The 23436-nt window shown below is 34.5% G+C and overlaps 1 protein-coding gene across 1 annotated transcript in view; it reads left to right on the top strand.

The window, feature by feature from the left end:
• Nucleotides 1-20798, top strand: part of LOC134846326 (tubulin alpha-1 chain-like) — an 83841-nt gene extending 63043 nt beyond the window's left edge. The window contains exon 6 of the mRNA XM_063863631.1: nucleotides 20769-20798. The gene's annotated coding sequence lies outside the window, so the exon portion shown is untranslated. The remainder of the gene's footprint in view (nucleotides 1-20768) is intronic.
• Nucleotides 20799-23436: the final 2638 nt, after the last annotated feature.

The following is a 23436-nucleotide window of genomic DNA, read 5'->3' as shown; positions in this document are numbered from 1 at the left end:
TCCTTTTTCTCATCACTTATTTTCAAAAACGGAATATTTTTTACAAGCTCTAAAATTTCTGGATCCTTGAGCCAGTTATGGTTATCATTTTTTGCAGCCGTAATTTCAATCAATTAGAAGTTAATAAATTCAAGAAGAATGCTTCTACTAAAAAATTACTATCTGACCAAATTGTGAAATCATATGGTTATTTGCAATCTCAAAGATATGGTTATAATTTAAGCAAACATGCTTATCAATACCATTTTAAATTACAAATAAAACCCCTCCCAACTGCCGTAGACACGTGCCAGTAAAAACAAATACGGCATAGAATAGTATATCAATTATAACTGAACAGCTGGCTTTGCTAAAACGTTTCTTAAGCGAATAAATTTTATCGGAATCTGATCTATATAAACCAGCAAAAATTAAGCCCAAAATCATTCTTTCATAACCTCTTAACCTCCAAAAACTTCCTCTGCCGATTGATCCTTCTCAGCAATTGCAAAAAAATCAATCAATTTAAGAAAAAATGTCTAAAATCAGCGATCTCGAAAAAGGTGAAAATGTGGACTTTGATCATTCAACGGACCAAATAATTGATGATTTGCTGAAAGTAAGTAAAGTTTCTATTTTCCTTCGCCGTCCAAAACTAAAAATTTTTTGGTTAACTTTACACACTCTTTTAATATTTCCCCAACAAATGCGCGCTTTTAAAACTAGGATTATTTCATGATTATGATTGACGATGCATCTCAGAAATTTGCACCGGCTTTTCACCTCAGATTCATAGTGAAGAAAATGCAAAAAAGAAAAAAATTGTTAAGTTACTCCAAAACTGAATATGTTCAGAAATTTTAGAAGGAGCGAACCTTTTTAAAACAATTTACAGCAATAATTTCATACATTGCCGCCGCGTCACTAATCAAGCTCATTATTTCCGAAATCAGCATAAACTGGGTAACCCAATCGATATTGGCAGTAAAATTTTGCTTGATAAAAGATCTAAACCGCTTTTAAAGTCCCAAAAGCTGCTACATTTATGATCTGGTCTATATACTATAATTGATTAAGTAAGAAATGTCAACTATAAAAAAGAAAACGATGCAACCTCAGCGAAAACAATGGTACACCGCAATCATATTGTTGAATTTTTCCCAAAAGAAAATACAATATCAAAATTGGTTACTGAGTTTTCAACTGACCCAAGGTCCAATTATTTTATAATCATCTAACAAATTGACAAATCGACGATTTTAATCAGCCCAAAAAGACTGAATTTGCAAATTATTCCTATTGGCTAGTGAATTCTAGTGGATATCGTTATATGCCAAACCACGATTCTACAATCAGAAAATCTGAACAAAATAAGTCGCCATACAAAGTTCTGATTCCGGACAGGAAACTATAAACTTAGGGACTTTAATCAAATCAACATCATTTAACCCCAATATACAGCCTAATAATAGTTCTACGCCATACCCAAAACGTATATTAAATGAACTAAGTGTTCTCAATAGCCCAAGAAGCACGCATAGCCACCGGAACATTAGAACACATTTTCATGTTTCACCACCCCAAAATTTTTCTCAGCTTTCTAATAGTTCAGAAGGATTTTCAAATTATGCGCAATCCTCAAATAACTCAGAAAACTACTACGAAAACAGTTTCTATGCGCCTATTCTTAAAGTCAACTCAGTAAGGACAAAAAGAACTAATCGTCCCACACAAAAATTCAGTAGTCCAATTCCTTCTAGTCTTATACCCAGATTTGAAAAAAAAAGGTAGAAAGACAATTGGATAATAGAAAAGTAAATCTCTTTTTCGTTCCAAGGCAACTTCGACTCAAAATTATTTGCTATTTCATTTATAATTTTATTAGCACACAATATTTCTAGAGTCATTTTGACGCTTCTTTATTTTGACTGATTGCTCTTGGCTACTATTTGCAATACCGGCTCATGTTGCCACCAAGCCATTGTATATTTTTAGCATATCTAGTTTGTATCGTCCGTTCTCCATGAACATGCTTTTATACAACTAAAAAAAAGTTAAAAGCATTAGTTTTTAAACGAAACAAGAACATTTATGCCACAATAAAACTGTACTTTTCGAATCGTAATCAAATGATCAAAAGTATACTCACATCATCACCAAGGAGCAAACCGATCAACACTATCGAACCGCTAAACATTTGGTCAATTTCCTCCTAACAATTAAATGTGATATCAGCCTTCCTATCCAAATTTTAATATTTGGGCTGACCACTATTTGGCTTCCCGTAAAAGCGGAAACTCGAACAAATAAATGTCGTTCGTGAATACTTAATACTCGACCCGTAAAATAAAGAGATCTTAAATATACATAAAGTCATAATTTTTTTCTCTCCTCCTCTTTCTCATCACTTATATTCCTAAGCCGAATATTTTTCAGAAGCTCGATTTTTTTGGATACTTGAGCCAGTTATCTTTATCATTTTTGCAGCCATACTTTCATTAAACTAGAAGCTAAAAAATTCAAGAAGAAAGCTTCTACTAAAATACTAATCTCTGACCAAATGATGAAATCCTATGGTTATTTGCAAACTCAAACATGGTTATAAAATAAGCAAATAATACTTATCACTGCCGTCTTAAATTGCAAATAAAACTCCTCCCAACGGCCGTAGACACATGGCAGTAAGAAAAATACGTCACAGTACAGTATATCAATTATAACTGAACAGCCGGCTTTGCTAAAACATGTCCTAAACAAAGAAATTTTATCGAAATCTGATCTATATCAGCCAGCAAAAAATGAGCCTAGAATCATTCTTTCAAAAACTATTCATTCTCCAAAACTTTCCTCTGCCAATTGATAATTCTCAGCAATTGCGGAAAAAAACCAATCGTTTTTTAAAATAATGTCTAAAATCACCGATCTCGAAGAAAGTGAAATTAAGGACTTTGACCATTCAATGGACCAAATAATCGATGATTTGCTGAAAGTAGGTAAAATTTCGATTTTCCTCTGCCGTCCAAAACTAAAAAATTTTTGGTAAAAACTATATACGTTCTTTTAATAATTCCTCAACAAATGCGCGCTTTTAAAACTAGGATTAAATCAAGATTATGATTAACGATGCATCTCAGAATATTGCACCGGCCTTTCACCTCATATTCATAGTGAAGAAAGTGCGAAAAATGAGAAAATTGATAAGTTACTCCAAAACCGAAAATCTACAGAAATTTTAAAAAGAGAGAACCTTTTTAAAACAATTTACAGCAATAATTTTATATATTGCCGCCGCGTCACTAATCAAGCGCTTTATTTCTGAAATCAACATAAGCTAGGTAAACCAACCGAAATTGGCAGTAAAGTAATGTTTGAAAAAAAAATCTAAACCGCTTTTAAAGTCCCGAAAGCTGCTACATTTAAGATTTGGCCTATATACTGGAATTGAACAGGTAACAGATGTCAACTATAAAAGAGAAAACGATGCAACCTCAGAGAAAACAATGGTACACCGCAATCATTTTGTTGAATATTTCCCAAAAGAAAATACAATGCCAAAATTAATTACTGAGCTTTCAACTGACCCAATGTCCAATTATTTTATAATCATCTTAGAACACTAGAACCTTAGAACACATTTTCATGTTTCACCACATCAAATTTTTTTTTCAGCTTTTTAATACTTCAGCAGGATTTTCAAATTATGCGCAATCCCCAAATATTTCAGAAAACTACTACGGAAATAGTTTCTATGCGTCTATTCCTGAAGTCAGCTCAGAAAGACAAAAAAAACTAATCACCCACACAAAAATTCGGAAGTCCAGTTCCATCTAGTCTTATATCCAGAATGTGAAAAAGTAAAAAAGCAATAGATATTAGAGAAAAAGAAATGTTTTTCGAGGCAAGGCAACTTCGACTCAAAATTATTTGCTGTTTCATGTATAATTTTATTAGCACACAATATTTCTAGAGTCATTTTGTCGCTTCTTTGTTTTGATTGCTTTCGCTTGGCTACTATCTGCATTACCGGCTCGGGTTGCCACCAAGCCATCTAGTTTCTCTCGTCCGTTCTCCATGAACATGCTTTTATAGAACTTTAAAAAATTGGTTTCTAAATGAAACAAAAAAATTTATGTCAAAATTTAACTGTAGTAATGAAATTATAATCAAATAATCAAAAGTATACTCACATCCTCACCAAGGAGCAAACCGATCAACTTGCTAGACAGTTGGTCAACTTCCTCCCAACAATTAAACATGATATCAGCTTTCCTATCCAAATTGAAATTCATTATTTGGGCTGACCACCATTCGGCTTCCCGCATAAACGGAACCTCGAACAAATAATTGTCGCTCGTGAATATTTAATACTCGACCCGTACAACAAAGAGATCTGCAATATACATTAAGTCAAAATTTTTTTCTCTACTCCGCTTTCTCTTCACTTATATTCCTAAACCGAATATTTTTCAGAAGCTCGTATTTTTTTGGATACTTGAGCCAGTTATCTTAATCATTTTTGCAGCCATAATTTCATTAAACTATACGCTAAACAATTCAAGAAGAAAGCTTCTACTAAAATACTAATCTCTGACCAAATGATGAAATCCTGTGGTTATTTGCAAACTCAAACATATGGTTATAGTATAAGCAAACAAGCTTATCTTTGTCGTCTTAAATTGCAAAAAAAAACCTCCCAACGGCCGTAGATACGTGCCAGTAAAAAAAAAAACGTCACAGAATAGTATATCAATTATAACTGAACAGACGGCTTTGCTAAAACATGTCCTAAGCAAAGGATTTTTATCGAAATTTTTTCTATATAAGCCAGCAAAAAATAAGCCCAGAATCATTCTTTCAAAAAACTCTCAACCGACAAAACCTTCCTCTGCCGATTGATACTTCTCAGCAAATGCAAAAAAAAATCACTCGTTTTTAAAAATAATGTCCAAAATCACCGATCTCGAAGAAGGTCAAATTATGGACTTTGACCATTCAACGGACCAAATAATCGACCATTTGCTGAAAATAAGTAAAATTTCTAATTTCCGCCGCCGTAAAAGTTTTTTTGTTAACGATATACACTCTTTTAATATTTCCCCCAACAAATGTGCGCTTTTAATCCAGAAGACAAGACTACGCTAATACGGCAAAAGATCTAAAAATTGCGCATTTTGATTGTCAACTTATGACATCGAATAAAATACTCTCGGTTAATAAAGTTGCTCCCTGCAAAACACAACCTGAAAATATCGAAACTACAAAAACCCAGGTTACTCGTTACCAACGGCAGTATAGTACAAAAATTAATTCGACAATGTGTCGTATAAAACATCAATCTATCCGATGGATTTAAGATTTTTTCGTTTCATGCGGAATAGACCCTCGCCAAAAAATAATCTCAACTGATATACACATTTCCCCTGATACTTATAAGAATGCCGCCGAACGGGGATGTGTTACCTTAGGATACTCGAAAAATATTCCTTTTGACTTTGACGAAAAAATTTTCACAAATACAAATCGAGGCAAAGTAGATGGCGAGTACCACAACGAATGCAGCGATCGTTCTTGGATCCCTTTGGACACCTTCGAATCGTACATGCAAAATATTTCCTTAACTGTAAATCTAAGGGATGGCACTGTTAATAACAGGCATATTATTTCATTGCTTTGTCCTGTCTATGAAAATGGATGTGACACAACATGACTCAACCCTTTTGCATATACTTGGGACGAGCCCCAAAACTGCATTTTTTCGGTTCTCAACAAATTCGAAGCAAAATTGATTCGAAACGAAGAGAATTATTATATTGTAAAAGATTATTTTACTAAAATATCAAACCACCATACGCGAGGTAAAGACATTCTACAGTTTATGCTAAAAAACCTGAGTAAACCAGTATCTTTATGTGGACACCCAAAAATAGTCTACCCGACCTAATACGAATTATTGTTCATAGCATACCAGAACGGCTTTAATATGGATACCGGTTTACAAATAAACCCGAGTGCTAATACAGGAATCATTCATTCGGAACCAAATTTGACTTATGTGAAATACACAGCAAAAGAAAATTATCCCTTTTTACCGGGACAAACAGACTAGAAAGCCTATCTAGGAACCAAACTAGATTATATTCTTTTTCGAAGCTTTTACATGCTTCAATCTGCCAAAATGGCACTTTTAACGAATCAATATGAGTAAGAACGCTCTATGATTCTCAACACTTAAATGCTCTCTATCGAAAGCCCGCGTTTAGCGGGCTATGTTTTGACCTGGAATAGGTCTATGTTTTTAGACAACAATGGCAATATCTGACTCTATCACTGCCTGGCTCTACCACTGCCCAAATTTCTATTCTCCATTACAATTAATGGATGCATGTTATAATCGGATACCAATTATGTATCGCGAAAAAACGCATTTATTCGACCCGATCACTCGACAAACTTTTAAATCGGCAGATCAACAAGACTGCTTCGATCAGCGTTTAAACCTTTATCAACTAGTAGTTGATAACAATAATTCTTGGATCGAACTCACACCCTCTAATAATAAAGTAAAAGGTCCAGATCTTTTTAAGGCCAAAGAAATTCAACGGCAAGTAAGACACTCTCTTGCATCTGGCCATGACGCTTTCATTTACACTTATGCACAAATGCAAAAATTCTGGAGCATGATTACTGATCACTCTCAAATGAAAGGTATTTTACAACAGTATTACAAACTTTTCATAATGCGAGTAAACAATTCTATCCGGACTCGAGTAGACAATACGGATCTACGCAAAACATATACTTAGACTATCTTATCTCGCCTAACTTTTGGAAGAACGAATACACTCGTATCTATGGTACAATACAGTAATATTTAGAAAGATGCGGAATGTTATTTGCCTCTTTCCTATTCGTTAAGTTCATACTCGACGCTCTTGTATTTGTAAGAAAATAATTTTACACTTACACAAACTAACCATCCGAACTCTTCTTTTCGGAAAAATTTTGTTAGCCGCCTCTTACAATATTTTTTTTCACTTCTATAGTGACTTCAAAATTTGTTTAATATGAGAACGATCAAAATTTTTAGCATTATCAAAGGCCTCAGGCACCTCAACAAGAAGATTCTGAAGATGAAAATCAGGATAAAAATTATCCTAGACTCCAACTAGTCGATTACAATAATCAACCCGCTGTACCGCTCTAATTTATTTTATGTTTTAGAATATACCTGCTGATCTTCTTCAGACTCCACTTGAAGAAGACTTGCTTGATTTCGAAAATCTTCTGTCTTTAACTGACCTTATGGAAATGCCACCCAAAATAATCAACCCGATTAATCAGCCAAAATTAAAAACCAATTTTACAATCCCAAAAGTGAAACACTCTAATGGCATTCAAAAAATAAAAGCTAATATCCGATCTTTCAAAAATCTCCCTCCTTCTTCAACTCGGTAACACCTGGATTCTGAAACTAAAAAAGTTCACCAATCAGCGAGTTCTCTAGAACTTGAAACAAAATCGCGATTCAAGTCAAAAAGGAACAAAACCTCAACCCCAGAAAATCCCCAAATTTTGATACCAGTTTAAATTAAGCGCTCTCTCCCTTTATGGCAAAATGACTCTAGAAATATTGAGTGCTAATAAAATTTTACATGAAATAGCAAATGTCTTTGAGTCGAAGCTGCCTAGGGGCGAAATAAATTTTTTTTCTAACATCCATTTGTTTTATTACTTTTTTCCAAACCTGAGGATATTCGGTTTTGAAGTAACTTATCGATTTTTTCATTTTTTGCACTTTCTTCACTATGAACTTGAGTAGAAAGGCCGATGCAACAATCTGAGATGCATCGTTTATCATAATCATGAAGTAATTCTAGTTTTAGGCTCATGCGAATTTTTGGTTTAATGCTAAATACGATTTCGTATGGCGTATAACCAGTACTTGAATTGACGGCGGTGTTACGGGAAAAGGCAATTTTGTTTGTTAGTTCTGACCAATTAGAACCAGAATCATTTATAAAAAGCCTGAAATAATGAGTTAAATGTTTATTTTGGACCTCAACTTTGTCCAACCTGCCATTTGTCCACGGTGTGTATGTAGTTCTGAGTCCAAGTGTAATACTTAATTCAAATGACCAATGAACGAAATCATTGCTTATAAAAGCACTTCCATTATCATGAATGATTTGTTGTAGAATGCCAAATGGTTTGATATTTTTTTCAAGGAGATTTGTTGTTTCCTTTAAGTCGGCGTGTTTGCAAGAATATACTTGTATGTATCAAGAAAATGCGTCTACAACAACTAAACAATAGTTTTTGCCGTTACTCATTGGTCTGAGTGGACTTTTGTGGTCAATATGAACTGTTTTCTTTGGCGTTGTTTCTAGTTGACCCCATTGCTGTAAGGGAGCTTCATTTAAATTTATTCTTTTTGGCTTGTTTCTTTGACAAACAAGACAATCGTGAAGAAGCATTTTTACCCATTTATATAGTCCGGGCCAATAGAAAAATCTTTTAATACATTCTAACGTTTTTGATTCTCCGTGATGACCAATTTATGGATGATTATGGGCTAGGTTGAAACTGTTGAGAAATAATGATAGTGGCAAACAAATTTTTGGAGTTTGGGAACAATCATCGTTATATTCATGAATACACAATAATTCATTTTGATTTTCGATGAATAGTAGATCAAACTGTCGAAGATAAGCTCTTATAGCTTTTTCTCGAGACCGATGAGGTTTGGTCTCTGGTTTTGTACCTCTTTTGACCCATTTTTGACAGAGTCAATTAATGGATCTTTTAATTGTTCTTCGACAATTGTTTCTAGATCAAGAGCAGCAGTTTTAGCGAAATCCTTCAATTTATTTATTAAACCTAGTGAATCATTTTTTCCTTTCTCTGAGTGCTAGCTAATTGGCTCAATTAGCTTTGATGTTTTAGTTCTGATTTCAAAATCTTGTTTTGCCTGTTCAAAATCGTCAACTAAACTTTGTTCGAAATTGCACTCGCAAAGTTCTATCCACTCTGGGTAATCAAGATCGTCGACCAGAGCGAAAATTTTGTCAGGTATTTCTTCCTAAATATTTTGAGTTGACGATTTTTTTATTTGTTTGATTTGTTTGCCAAATTTAAAAAAATCTGTTATGTTCTGGATTGCATAGCAAGATTCTTCATAGTAATCTGGTGTTTCTTCACTGCTGAAATCGCCTTTTCCACTTGTATCTATAGGTTTCTCTTTTTTCACCATGCAATCGAGCAATGACTGGATAGCAATTGTTGTGTGTTGTATTTTGGTCTTCTTTGTGAAGCACTGAATAATTAATTTGTTCTCCGGTGTCTAGAACAAATTTTTTTTCATTTGGAACCGTTTTATGTTTAATTTGATACTTTTTAAAATCAGTGATGGAACATTTCTGCTTAAAAGATCAGGAAAATCTAAGTTTTGCCTGGTGTGTATTTAATTTTTAGATTATGAAACTTGGTCAGCACAACCTGATATTTAAAAAATCTGTGTTAATGTTGCCCTTTTCTGGACCATAAGAACAAAATTGGTCTATGATCGCAATATATATATATATATATATATATATATATATATATATATATATATATATATATATATATATATATTTGGGGAATGGTGAACCTATATTATAGAATTCATATGTTTGAAGAGCGGATATAATACCACACAGTTCAAGATGCTGTTGGGACATTTTTTGTTCGGCTTTATCGAAAACTCTGGAATTTGCGGATACAATTCTCTTTCCGTCTGGAATGGCTTGGATTAAAATACATCCAGTTCCTACATTCGAGAGTATGCGTAAATGTGAAATGGATAATCCGTGTTTGGAAAAAAGGCTACATGACATGATAGCCATTGAAATTTGTTTTCTGTGTTTGCAAACTTGTATAGACATTTTGCATCTACATGAAAGTTATTTATGTAAGTACTATAAAGTCATATTACTCCGAGAACACCTAGTACTTCGGTGTTAGATTCGGGTGGTTTTGGTTTTTTATATCATCTAGGCGAGAAGCTATTGGAGAAAAACCTTCTTTCGATACTACGTGGCAAAAAAACTTCACTTTTCAAAAGAATTTTTTTTTTGTCGGTAGCTGTTTCCAGGTTTGCTTCACAAAGCAAAGAGTGGTATTTTCTGATAGTATCAAACATTTCGTTTTTATTTTTACGTTGTAGAAGAGTATCGTCAAAATATGTTATTGCCTTTTTTGTTTTTATAAGCGGACCGAAAGCGTATCTCATTAGTTTAGTAAAGAAATTTGGAAGTGGTTTTAATCCATAAAAACCAACTTGATATGTATATTGTCGTCCTCCGACAACCGACAATAAAACTAGTAAGCTTTTGAGTTTCTTTGGCGAGAGGCACTTGGTGATAAGCGCATGATAAATTACTGCTTGTAAAATACGAGCCATTTATCCGAATCATTAACACCTGTAATGGTTTGTAAAATCAAATTCGGAAAGGAATTGAATAGTGCTAAGAATTTTTTGTTGGTTGACTGTATTTTGTTTGTCTGATTTAAATGTTTTGCTTACAACAAATTTGATCATCTGATCGTTTTGTTCTTTGTTCCTATATTTTGGAAACTGGTCTCGAACGAGTGGTCTGCAAAGATTCTTTGCGTCATCCGAGAAGTTGATGGCTAGTTTGCCTCCGCTATTACAGGCTTGAACTATATCAGAACCGTTTTTTTCAAAATTTTCAGATACTCTTTCTGCATCGAATACTTCTAGTGCAGGCATGCTATTGGTTTCCCAACCTGGTATAATGATATAAATTGTCATTTCAGAGTATCTAAACACATCGACGATGATTTTAGAAACTTCTTTCCAATCCATTTAGTCTAGAGTCTAGACCCCAAGCAATTTTTGGCATTGCAATACAACGAATTTTATTAGCAATCGCATGATGTCTCATTTCATAGTGCATAGTGAATGTTTTTAGAGGTAGGTTTTTGGAGGTATCTTTCCTTGGTGTCAGATAACAAACTATCTGTCCGGAAATGGAATCTCGATAAACGGTGATTTCGTTCACGTTGCTGTTGTTATAGCTACAAAAATCTCTCATTTTTGTATATCGTCGACAGACCATTTCGACAGAGCCTTGGATCATTGCTTTATCCGCAGAATTGCATTGGAGAATTGGCATGTTTGATTCAAATCTAAATTGTTGTTGAAAAGTGATGTATTTTATACAAGGATCATAGACTCGGCTTGTACATTCTTGTGTGTTGTTTACGAGTGTGTTCAACATGAAACAACTGTCAATTTTTGAAATTTTGTTTAGAATAGTTGCTGTAAAGTCATCGCAATCTTGGATTGCTTAAACTTTTTCTTCTCCTTGTATATCTGTTACTGCATATACGAGTACGCCTTTATTCATGGTTACTGAGTGGTCTTGTTGATTTTGCGGAAAAAAGGTAGTCCCTTTTTTTAAAATTTGTTTCGGCTGTATGTTTATACAGATGTGATGAGCGGTGCGAGATAGGATGGGGATCTTTAAGTCGGATTGTTTCTATTTTAGAAACATTCGGATAGTCTTCATCATTGTTTAATAAGCCATATGAGATGACACCATCTTCAAATTTTAGTTGCACTGCTGGTATATCAATATAAAAGGCTTTAAGAAACAAATGGAAGAAGTTCATTCCTAATAGGTCAACAGTGCGTTCTTCTGTTATCCAGACTTTGTGGTTTGTTGGATACTTTTCGTCGGTATCAAAGCATGAGACGATCAAGGTATGGCCAAGCATACAATTTTCAGATCCATTGTAAGTTTTGGCTTTACTTTGGGATTTAAAAAGAGTCGATTTCTGTCCAATTTTGTTTTATTGTCGATAAATTGGTTCGTTTATGATGCTACAAGTTGATCCTGGATCGACCATAAATTCAGTTTCCAGTCCATTTTTTTTATTTGTGTCTCAGATGTAGAATTTATACAGATTCGGATAGATCCTTGCTATCTGGATTGCTATCTTCACTCGGTTTCGGAGACTTTAAAAGTTTAAACGAAACACATTTGTCAGTGCGTTACAGTAGTTAGTTTGTTCTTCTACCCAATGGGTATTTTCAACTTGATTTTGGTTCATTCTGAATCCTGATGATCTTGATCGATCAGAATCACGACTATTTGTTTTTTGCAGTTTTTTCATTGTCCCTGAAACTATTTTGTTTTGGATACTTTTCATCATATGACTCATTTCGGCTGGGATTGGAATTGTACGATGGTTGTTGATTATTTCTTGGACAACCATTTTTGTTATAGTTATTTAGGTAACGAATACCAAAGAAACTATGAATCTGCAAATTTGAAGTATTTCCACAGTTTTCACGATTGACTGCTTTGATTTGTAAAGTTGTTGCTTATTGACTGACCGTTTTGATTGTAATTACTTTGGTTTGAAAAACTTCGGCTACATTTATAGTCGGTCTCAAACGATACTTTTCTATCAATTTTTTGTTAGTTCTTTGCGAATATGCTCACTTTGTCCTTGACTTGTTTCTCAGAGCATCTAGAGATAGAATGACCGTTCATCCTACAATAATCACAAAATCGTGTATTATTTGGTCTGCCTTTTACATCCGGATCTCGGCGGCGAAATAAATGTTGTTCAATTATGGCACTAACCTCTTGATTTTTATTCAATTTGGTTAACTCTTTCATTTGCGTATCTAGCGATGTCATTTTATCTGTCGCTGTTTTTTTGCAGGGTCAGTGGTGACGATGAAAGTTAAATTTTTTGTAGTTATATGATTTGTAAACGTTTCCCATCCTGTGTTGGGGTTCTCTATCATGTACTCATGAGCTTTTTGCTTCAGAGCTAAAGATTTTAGAACTTTAACTGAGAAATCTATACACTTTTGAGTTCATTGTCTCGCTTGTATTTTTTTTTCCAATGTTTGTGCAGCGCCATCAACATGAACGGTAGTAACGATGCTTTCAGGCCAACATTTGTCGACTGAGGTTTCAATCCAATGGTAGTAGTTTTTTATTAAGTCGCCCTCTTGTCGAGCGGCATTTTCAGCATCAATTCGATGCTTGAATCTATCTCTACCATCAGTGAATCTTTTTAGGAAAAGATCTTTCAGTTCAGCCCAAGTAGTAGCATCAGTTACTTCATCAGTTTACCATTCAAGGGCTGTTTCTGTTAATGAAGATCCAAACAAATTTTTTGTCTGTGATCATAGTTAGGCTGAGGGCCAGCGTCTGTCAGTCGCAGCCCTAGTGAGAATACAATTTTATTCCCAACTAAAATCCGAAACTTTTTTGCATTTAGGTCTGGATCGTTTCCTGAGAATGATAAAAAGAACAAGTTAGAATGGGTGATTGTGTGATCGGCCATCTTACTTTTTTCAAGTTAAGATATCCAATTTGTTTTTTTCTAAAATGATTTTTCAAACTTTGCAAAGACTACAGTTTTTGAAAATTCGTTTTGATTTTTTTAGTTTTCTGAAATCTGAAAAAAAATATTAATTTTTTGAAGTTTTGATAAATTCAATATTTTGAAACTTGATAATTTCAACTTTGTGAAATTTTGAAAATCGAATTTTTGTTAATTTCAATTTTTGAAATTTTATAATCTCAGTTTTTTGAAATTTTGAAAACCTCAATTTTTCAAAATTTTCAGAGTTTTAATTGTGAGTGAACTTTTGAAACTTGTAAGTTTCACTGGTCGCACCAATTATTCCACATTAACTTGACTTCATTTATGGCGATCGACCAAATTGCAGGTAGCTAGAATAAGGGGTCATTCTGAATGCTGTTAAGACTTTTTTATTCTTATTCAACAGACAAAGTTTCTTTAACTCGTAAATAAGTTTATTATTTCAAATATAGGAGACACATCAAATATGGAACATGATAGTGATAGTGATGGTGTGTTTTTGCTTAGCTTATATACCGTACATTTTCATATTTTCAACATTCAATCTGTTGGTTTAACCAAACAGAAAGAGACAACAAATATCTTAAATTTTGCTTTTGGTGATTTTTTATCAACCGAGCAAACACAAAACTTCAAGCTAGCATATGGTAAAAACTTAAGAATTGTGTTTCTGTTTTCATTTCAGAACATTTCCTCCTGACTAAAAAAAACTTCAGTGGGTTCAATCAAGCATCGGCGAGTTTGTTGTTAGGGCTTTAATTAGACACACACGTTTTTTCCAATACGAGAAATTCAAAAAAAGATAAATGAAAGACAAAACTGATATTACGTTAGCAATACTTATGTACGCCGGACAAAGCTTTTGCTAGTAATATAGTGTCTTTTCTACATTTAACTGGGGGTTTGCATTTATTTAGTTAAATATTTTGCGGGAACATATAATTTTTGACCCTCAATGAAGGAAAATATTAATGAGTACGTTTTCCTTTTGGGATGATAAACTTCCAATTGGATGCGATTGATTAAAGGATTCAAAGCATAATTTGAGTCCATATCAAGTTCGGTGTTAGTAATGTGGCGTTTTTATCTAACTCAAAGTGTAATTTGCGATTTTCAATTCAGTAGGTTGTAGGGGCGGTCGCCTAACTGTCATTAGTTGTGGAGAATTTGATACCGGCGTATTTGCCGTAAGTACCTAATATGGTCTTTTTATTTGAGTTCGTTTCTCAATTCGAGAGTTTGAAGTAACCAGGGGTATTTTGAAATGAGAGTTGAAATTTTTAGGGGTGGTGGCTTTGATTTTGGAGCTATTGGGACAGTTAAAGTTGTGTTAGGCAGTGGTACAGTGAAGCATCGTGGGGAGGCCGGTGCTGTAGTAGGGGCCGTAGTACTGGAATTGGTTGGTTGGTGAGTTGGTGTTGAAGGTTGCGAGTCCAGTGGATCGATGGGTGCAAGGAGAGAGATAAGATCCTCCAAACCTCGCATATAATCGTCAAGTGTGGAGTCGATAGTTGGTGTAAACGCATCATGTTTGTAGGATGTTCCAAGTTTCGATTTCTTCTATCAAAGCCTGTTAATTAGATGGCAGGATACATGCGATAATGGTTGATATTATCAACTTCTTCTAAAAGAAGTGCCTGTACTTTATGATCAAATTCTTCTAGTTTTTCAGTTTGTTCATCCTGAGTGAAAATCGAGGTCACTGTAGAAGTGAAAAGTTCATAATACGAGGCGGCTAGCAAAACTTTGCCAAAATGTAGTGAGCGGCCGGTAATTTTGTGAATATGCAAGGCTTTTTTTTATAAATAGTAGACAATCTAGTATGAATTTCACAGAGAGGAATAAGGCGAAGGCTATTCCACATTTTTCTAATTAGAACTGTATTCTCCCGAAAATACCGGTGTGTTAGTTTTTCCAAAAATCAGGAGAAACAAAATAGTTATAATTTGAGAAGAGCTTAGTGGGCTATATGAGTCCCAAAAAAGAAATTTTTGGGCATTTAGAAACAATCTAGACACTTTTAGCAGTATTCCTTTCTTTTCTCATTTATCAGAAATCATTTTGTAAAAACTTTGCATATGAGCAAAAGTGTAAATGGAAGCACCTTGACTGGACGCTAAAGAACGCTTAATTTGCTTAACTATATCTTTTGTTTTAAAGAGATTTGGTCCTGTATCCATTGTTTTTAGGGTGTTAATTCAATCCAAGACTTGTCATCATCAACATCTAGTTGGAAAATCTTTAAATGTTTATCGTAACAGTCTTGTAAGTCTGCCGATTGAAGAGTTTGTCGGGTAAATGGATCGACAAGTCGAATATTTTCCTTCAACATTATGAGAATGCGATTATAGCATTGATCCATCAGTTGCAAAGGTTAATAAAGTTTCGGAAATGACAGAGCCAGGCAACATTGTCATTGATCTCCAAGAACATTCTGAGATCTATTCTGAATTAATACGTAGCCAGCCATACGTGGGATCTCGAGTGAAAGCATTAGAGTATTTAAGATTGAGGAGCATTCTAGCTCAAATTGATTTTTCATAAGAACCATTTCGGCCGTTCTAAGCATGTAGAAGCTATTGAGAAACATTTAGTCCAAGTTGGTACCTATATGAGCTTCATAGTCAATTTGACTAGTTAAGAACTTAGGTGGCGGCAAATCTTCACTTGTTGTGAGAAAAGTAGATTTTGGTTGGCAAGGGAATAAAAACATATTAATTTTGTGGTGGCTTCGGCGTCACAATTTGTGAGCTCAATAAAAAAACTAATGTTTCTGTTTCTATTTGAAATCAGAACATATCCATCCTCCTATTTTGAGAGGAAAAAAACTAAAACTTTCTTTTTTTCTTTCACTTGAGTAGTAGGGTAATTGTTGATCGCTCAAAGCTTTTTCTTTCAATCTCATGAAGTTTGTTCAATCGTTTGTTGGTAAAGATAGGTAGCAGATGTTTTTGAACAAATGATACTTTGAGTCAGGCTTGAATGAATATAAATACATCAGTTACATTTATAAATCAAAATAGAGTTTACACAACCAAGAGATTTAACTATAAAATTAAATACATCAAAATTATTTGTTTCTCAAAAGTTTGCAGGTCAGTTTAATATTATCATTCCTTGAACATTCTTTTCTCGAAGTTTCCTTTTCGTCCTGAAGTATGTGAAGTGGGTGTCCATATGCGTAATAAGGGGAGGACTGGTTCATACAAAAGGGGTATTTTTTGTTTTTTTGTTTTTTTTATAAAAATCAAAATTAATGAGAAAGGCAAAATTAATAGCTATACTACATAGCTATATAAAATGAAAGAATAAATGTTTAAATGAAAGGATAAGTTTTTATAATTTTCCTTCCACCCGGGCTATAAGTTGGTGATTTTTTGTTTTCAAATTATGGATTTGCTTTTCTAGCTCCCGGGTTTGATGCGTTTCATGTATATGACTGCGCTGAATTTGCTCAGTATAGTCATCCAACTGGGGAATTTGTAATTTTGCTGTCAGATATTTTGCTGGGCCATAGATTTTTTGATACTCAAGAAGGGAATTAGTTATGGAGTACATTTTTTTATGGAGTGATAGGCTTCTAATTTAAAACGGTTGATTAATGGATTCAAAGCATAATTGAGATCCATATCGAAGCCGGGATTACTGTTAGAATTAATGTATTGTTCCCTTTCTAACTGAATATCTAACTTAGTATTTAATTCAGTGGGGTGTAAGGGCTGTCGCCTGATGGTCATTGGATATTGAGAAGCTGATACCGTCGTATTTGCCGTAAGTATCTTATATGGTCTTAAAATCTGGGTTCGCTTTTTAATTCTGGAATTCGAGGGAACCAGGGGTATTTTGAAATCAGGGGGTGAAACTTTTAGGGGTCGTGGATTTGAAGCTGTAGTTATTGGGACAGCTGAATTGGTTTGAAGTAGTGGCTCAACGAAGGATCGTGTTGAGGTGGGCTTTGCAGTGGGGGTTGTAGTAGTAGAAACAGTTGGTTGTTGAATGAGTGCTGAAATCTGCGAGTCGAGTGGATCGGTTGGTGGCAGGAGTGAGAGAAGATCCTCAAATCCTCTCAAGTCGTCGTCAAGTGTTGCGTCCATAGTTGAATCAGTTGGTATATCCTAGAACAGTAGAATTTATTTGAAAAGTATGTGAAAAGTATATTGTATGAGGCGGCAAGCAATACTTTGCCAAAGTGTAGTGAGCGGCCGGTGATTTTGTGAATATGCATAGCCTTAATTATGAATACTAGACAATCTAGTATGAATTTCACAAATAGAAAAGAGGCGAAGACTATTCCGCATTTTTCTAAATAGTATTGTACTTTCCCGAATATACGGGTGTATTCGTTTTTCCAAAAGTTTGGAGCGATGAGATAGACCAAATATATTGTTTGAGAAGAACCTAGTGGGCTATATGAGTCCGTGAAAAGAAATTTTCGGGCGTTTAGAAAGGACCTGGATACTTTTTGCAGTATTCCTTTCATCTCGGAAATCATATTCAGAATTATCGGAAATCATATTCCAAAAATTTTGCTTTTGAGCATATGTGTAGATTGAAGTACCTTGACTAGAGGCAAAAGAATGCTTAATCTGTTGAACTATCTCTTTTAGTTTAAAGAGATATGGTCCTGTATCCCTTGTAATTTGAGGGGTTAATTCAATCCAGGACTTATCATCATCAACATCTAGTTGAAAGAGATTTAAATGTTTGTCTGAACAGTCTTGTAGATATGCCGACTGAAAAGTTTGTCGCGTAATTGGATCGACAAATTGAATCTTTTCCTTATACATAATGGGAATGCGATTATAGCATTCATCCATTAATTGCAAAGGTGAATAAAATTTCGGACAATGGTAGAGCCAGGCAACATTGCCATTGGTCTCAAAGAACATAGAGCGGTTCTGAGTTAAAATGTAGCCAGCCAAACGTGGGCTTTCAAGTGAAAGCATTAGAGTATTTAAGATTGAGGAGCATTCTAGCTCAAATTGATTTTTCATAAGAACCATTTCGGCCGTTCTAAGCATGTAGAAGCTATTGAGAAACATTTAATCCAAGTTGGTACCTATATGAGCTTCATAGTCAGTTTGACTAGTTAAGAACTTAAGTGGCGGCAAATTTTCACTTGTTGTGAGAAAAGTAGATTTTGGTTGGCCGGCATGATGAATATTTCCCGTTTCTGGCTTTAGTTTAATTTGGATTCCAGTATCCACATTTAAATTTTCAGTATATGCGAGGAGAAGAAAAATGAATCAAAAAAAGCTGGTTATACTATTCTAGGATGACCACAAAGAGATTGCGGTTTATTCGTCACCAGCAGCATACATTTTTGAGTGTCCCTTGTTTGAATAGAGTGAATTGATGGGCTAAAAATGTCTTTGATTTCATAGTATGATTCTGCGTTTTGAATCATCTTAGCCAGAAGTCTGTTTAAGACGGTGAAAATACATTTTGTGGGTTCTTCCCAACTATAAGCAAAAGCATCTAAGGATTTTGTTTCTCATCCGCTAAGCATAACACTGGACAGGGAAAAGGAACACTGGACAGGGAAAACTGGACAGGGAACACTGGATAGGGAAAAGGAACACTGGATCCTGTTTCTCACACTGGACAGGGAAAAGGAATGCTTTGCCAATTGTTGACTGTTCCATCTTTGAGGTTAACACTTGCAGTTACATTTTTCATGCAATTTCCAAAAGTGTCTAGTTTGATCCATCAACGGCCATCAAATTCATTATGATTTTTGCCGCCAACTTTGCCAGCATGGGCATTAGTTATTGTTTTATCCTTTAAATTGAAAGGAATACTTCCAACACTATCATAGCTTAGGTTCAGATAGCCTCTGTCGGCGGCCGATTTACGTTGATCGGCAGATAAATGGAGATCAGTATTGATTACGTTTTGTCGAGCATCGATATCACTCGAATCAAATGAACCGCAGAACCAACGCAATGATTGTTGTTTAATTTGACACATCGTCGCATTTACTTTAGTGCAATAATGTATCTGACAAAAAGTATTATAAGCATGGGTTACTTTAACTTTTTCTGGTTGAACTTTGCCAGGTGCAACTTTGTTCAGAGAGAAAATTTTGTTAGAATCCTTAATTGACAATCAAAGTGAGCGACCTGATGATTATTTGCAGTGTTTGCATACAATTGTTCTTTTGGATCAAATGCTTAGGTCTGATTTGAAAAAACATTAGGTTTAAAAGACCAACCAAATAAATTTGTTGCAGTTTTTTTGGTAGTTAGTGATAGCAAAGAATTTTTTAAAGTACTAACTTTAAGCAAATCCTCGAGAGTCGTTAGAATGGGAACCTGATCCATCACTTCACCTTCTTCCTGCTCAATGTTAGGATTTGTCAATTTGTGGATGTTTTTCCGATGCGGAATCTGAGTCAGATTTGTTATTTAGTGGAGGAATTCAGTAGATTTATTAGCTGAAGAGAGGAGATTAGAATGCAAGATGTGAAATTGAGTTAGAATGAAAGTAACTGTATATCAGTTGGTTCTTCAAGGCTGGTTTTCTTTTTTGCAAACCTATGCTCTGATTGGCCGTTATTATTTGGTGTTTTTCGGAGATGACCCGTTTTAAAGTCTTTCTTCGGTATTTTCTTCGGCATTCTTTTTCAATGATGTGGTTTTTTCCATTCGTGTTCAATGTCGCGGTTTTCCGTTTCGTTTTGTTAACATGTAGCGGTTTAATTTGTTGTTCGTTTAATCGGTTGTTAAAACGTAACTGCATTCTACTTCCGATTAGACAAGGAAAACTTTTTAAAAGAATCTCTTCATAAGAGAGAACTAAAAACAACATCATTTTAAAGCTTTTGGTTCAACTTCGTTTGATTTTATTTGAGAAAAAAATTAGATTAATTTGAAAGAAAAAGACTTCTGTCCAGCCGGAAGACCATTTAGTCGATTTCTCATTTACTCGAATGTTTAAACTAAAAAAAAGCTGGGTTTTACCCAAGAAGCCTTGCAGGAGGACAAGAATACGAAAGGAGGGTTAGTCTTTATGATGGTTTGGTGGAAACAAGATTAAATTTGACACCACGGGAGATGATGCTCTGGATGGACAGGAGCTTCATCCGGAGCTAACCTGTTTTAAACTCGGAGGAGATTTTTGGGCAAGGCTCACTATCACACTAAGGCACACTATCACACTGCAGACTCAGACTCAATATCACACTAAGAAGCATGGAGTCCATGGAACGGAGCGGAGCTGGTCTCGGTAGATAAAATGGACTTTTTGTCCTTAACTCTTGGACAGAATGGAAGATTCGTTAGTTATACAACCAAAACAAAAAGTAACATAGAAAACAAGTTGATTTATTTAGGGTGGAAAAAAAAAATTAAATAAAGAGTGTATTTTTGTTTTAGTTCCAAGAGGACTTCTCCAAGATGCCAAAGTCTGAAAATGAGTTCAGAAGAAAGCGAAATTTGACATAATTTTGGAAGAGATGTGCCAGGCATAGTGGCAGCCCTACTCAGCACTGCAGTTTGCAATGAGGTGCCCGAGTAATGCTGTAGAGAACTCGCTAGAAAATGTTTTAGCAATAAAATATATTAGATCCTTTGTGGATATAAATTCGCTAGTGTATTAAAATTATTTCAAAGTTTGATGTACAAAAATTATTTTGGAGGTTTTGTTGTTTCCTTAAAAAATTTTCAACACAAAAAAGAAGGGCCATAAAAACTAGTAAAAAAATATGTTTGTCGAATAAACAATTGGTGTTTATTATTTATTTTTAAAATTACCAATTAGACTAGATGAAACGGTAGTTCCATGAAAAAGCCTGTTAATTGGATGGCAGGATACTTGCGATAATGGTTGATATTATCAACTTCTTCTAAAAGAAGTGCCTGTACTTTATGATCAAATTCTTCTAGTTTTTCAGTTTGTTCATCCTGAGTGAAAATCGAGGTCACTGTAGAAGTGAAAAGTTCATAACACGAGGCGGCAAGCAAAACTTTGCCAAAATGTAGTGAGCGGCCGGTAATTTTGTGAATATGCAAGGCTTTTTTTTATAAATACTAGACAATCTAGTATGAATTTCACAGAGAGGAATAAGGCGAAGGCTATTCCACATTTTTCTAATTAGAACTGTATTCTCCCGAAAATACCGGTGTGTTAGTTTTTCCAAAAATCAGGAGAAACAATATAGTTATAATTTGAGAAGAGCTTAGTGGGCTATATGAGTCCCAAAAAAGAAATTTTTGGGCATTTAGAAACAATCTAGACACTTTTAGCAGTATTCCTTTCTTTTCTCATTTATCAGAAATCATTTTGTAAAAACTTTGCATATGAGCAAAAGTGTAAATGGAAGCACCTTGACTGGACGCTAAAGAACGCTTAATTTGCTTAACTATATCTTTTGTTTTAAAGAGATTTGGTCCTGTATCCATTGTTTTTAGGGTGTTAATTCAATCCAGGACTTGTCATCATCAACATCTAGTTGGAAAATCTTTAAATGTTTATCGTAACAGTCTTGTAAGTCTGCCGATTGAAGAGTTTGTCGGGTAAATGGATCGACAAGTCGAATATTTTCCTTCAACATTATGAGAATGCGATTATAGCATTGATCCATCAGTTGCAAAGGTTAATAAATTTTCGGAAATTACAGAGCCAGGCAACATTGTCATTGATCTCCAAGAACATTCTGAGATCTATTCTGAATTAATACGTAGCCAGCCATACGTGGGATCTCGAGTGAAAGCATTAGAGTATTTAAGATTGAGGAGCATTCTAGCTCAAATTGATTTTTCATAAGAACCATTTCGGCCGTTCTAAGCATGTAGAAGCTTTTGAGAAACATTTAGTCCAAGTTGGTACCTATATGAGCTTCATAGTCAATTTGACTAGTTAAGAACTTAGGTGGCGGCAAATCTTCACTTGTTGTGAGAAAAGTAGATTTTGGTTGGCAAGGGAATAAAAACATATTAATTTTGTGGTGGCTTCGGCGTCACACTTTGTGAGCTCAATAAAAAAACTAATGTTTCTGTTTCTATTTGAAATCAGAACATATCCATCCTCCTATTTGGAGAGGAAAAAAACTAAAACTTTCTTTTTTTCTTTCACTTGAATAGTAGGGTAATTGTTGATCGATCAAAGCTTTTTCTTTCAATCTCATGAAGTTTGTTCAATCGTTTGTTGGTAAAGATAGGTAGCAGATGTTTTTGAACAAATGATACTTTGAGTCAGGCTTGAATGAATATAAATACATCAGTTACATTTATAAATCAAAATAGAGTTTACACAACCAAGAGATTTAACTATAAAATTAAATACATCAAAATTATTTGTTTCTCAAAAGTTTGCAGGTCAATTTAATATTATCATTCCTTGAACATTCTTTTCTCGAAGTTTCCTTTTCGTCCTGAAGTATGTGAAGTGGGTGTCCATATGCGTAATAAGGGGAGGACTGGTTCATACAAAAGGGGTATTTTTTGTTTTTTTGTTTTTTTATAAAAATCAAAATTAATGAGAAAGGCAAAATTAATAGCTATACTACATAGCTATATAAAACGAAAGAATAAATGTTTAAATGAAAGGATAAGTTTTTATAATTTTCCTTCCAACCGGGCTATAAGTTGGTGATTTTTTGTTTTCAAATTATGGGTTTGCTTTTTTAGCACCCGGATTTGATGCGTTTCATGTATAGTTATGGAGTACATTTTTTTATGGGGTGATAGGCTTCTAATTTAAAACGGTTGATTAATGGATTCAAAGCATAATTGAGATCCATATCGAAGCCGGGATTACTGTTAGAATTAATGTATTGTTCCCTTTCTAACTGAATATCTCACTTAGTATTTAATTCAGTGGGGTGTAAGGGCTGTCGCCTGATGGTCATTGGATATTGAGAAGTTGATACCGTCGTATTTGCCGTTAGTATCTTATATGGTTTTAAAATCTGGGTTCGCTTTTTAATTCTGGAATTCGAGGGAACCAGGGGTATTTTGAAATCAGGGGGTGAAACTTTTAGGGGTCGTGGATTTGAAGCTGTAGTTATTGGGACAGCTGAATTGGTTTGAAGTAGTGGCTCAA

This window comes from Symsagittifera roscoffensis, chromosome 5 (genome assembly GCF_963678635.1).
Source record: "Symsagittifera roscoffensis chromosome 5, txSymRosc1.1, whole genome shotgun sequence".
Lineage (NCBI taxonomy): Eukaryota > Metazoa > Xenacoelomorpha > Acoela > Convolutidae > Symsagittifera > Symsagittifera roscoffensis.
Note: the sequence above shows the minus strand (reverse complement) of the source record. Positions and strands in the feature narration are given on the sequence as shown.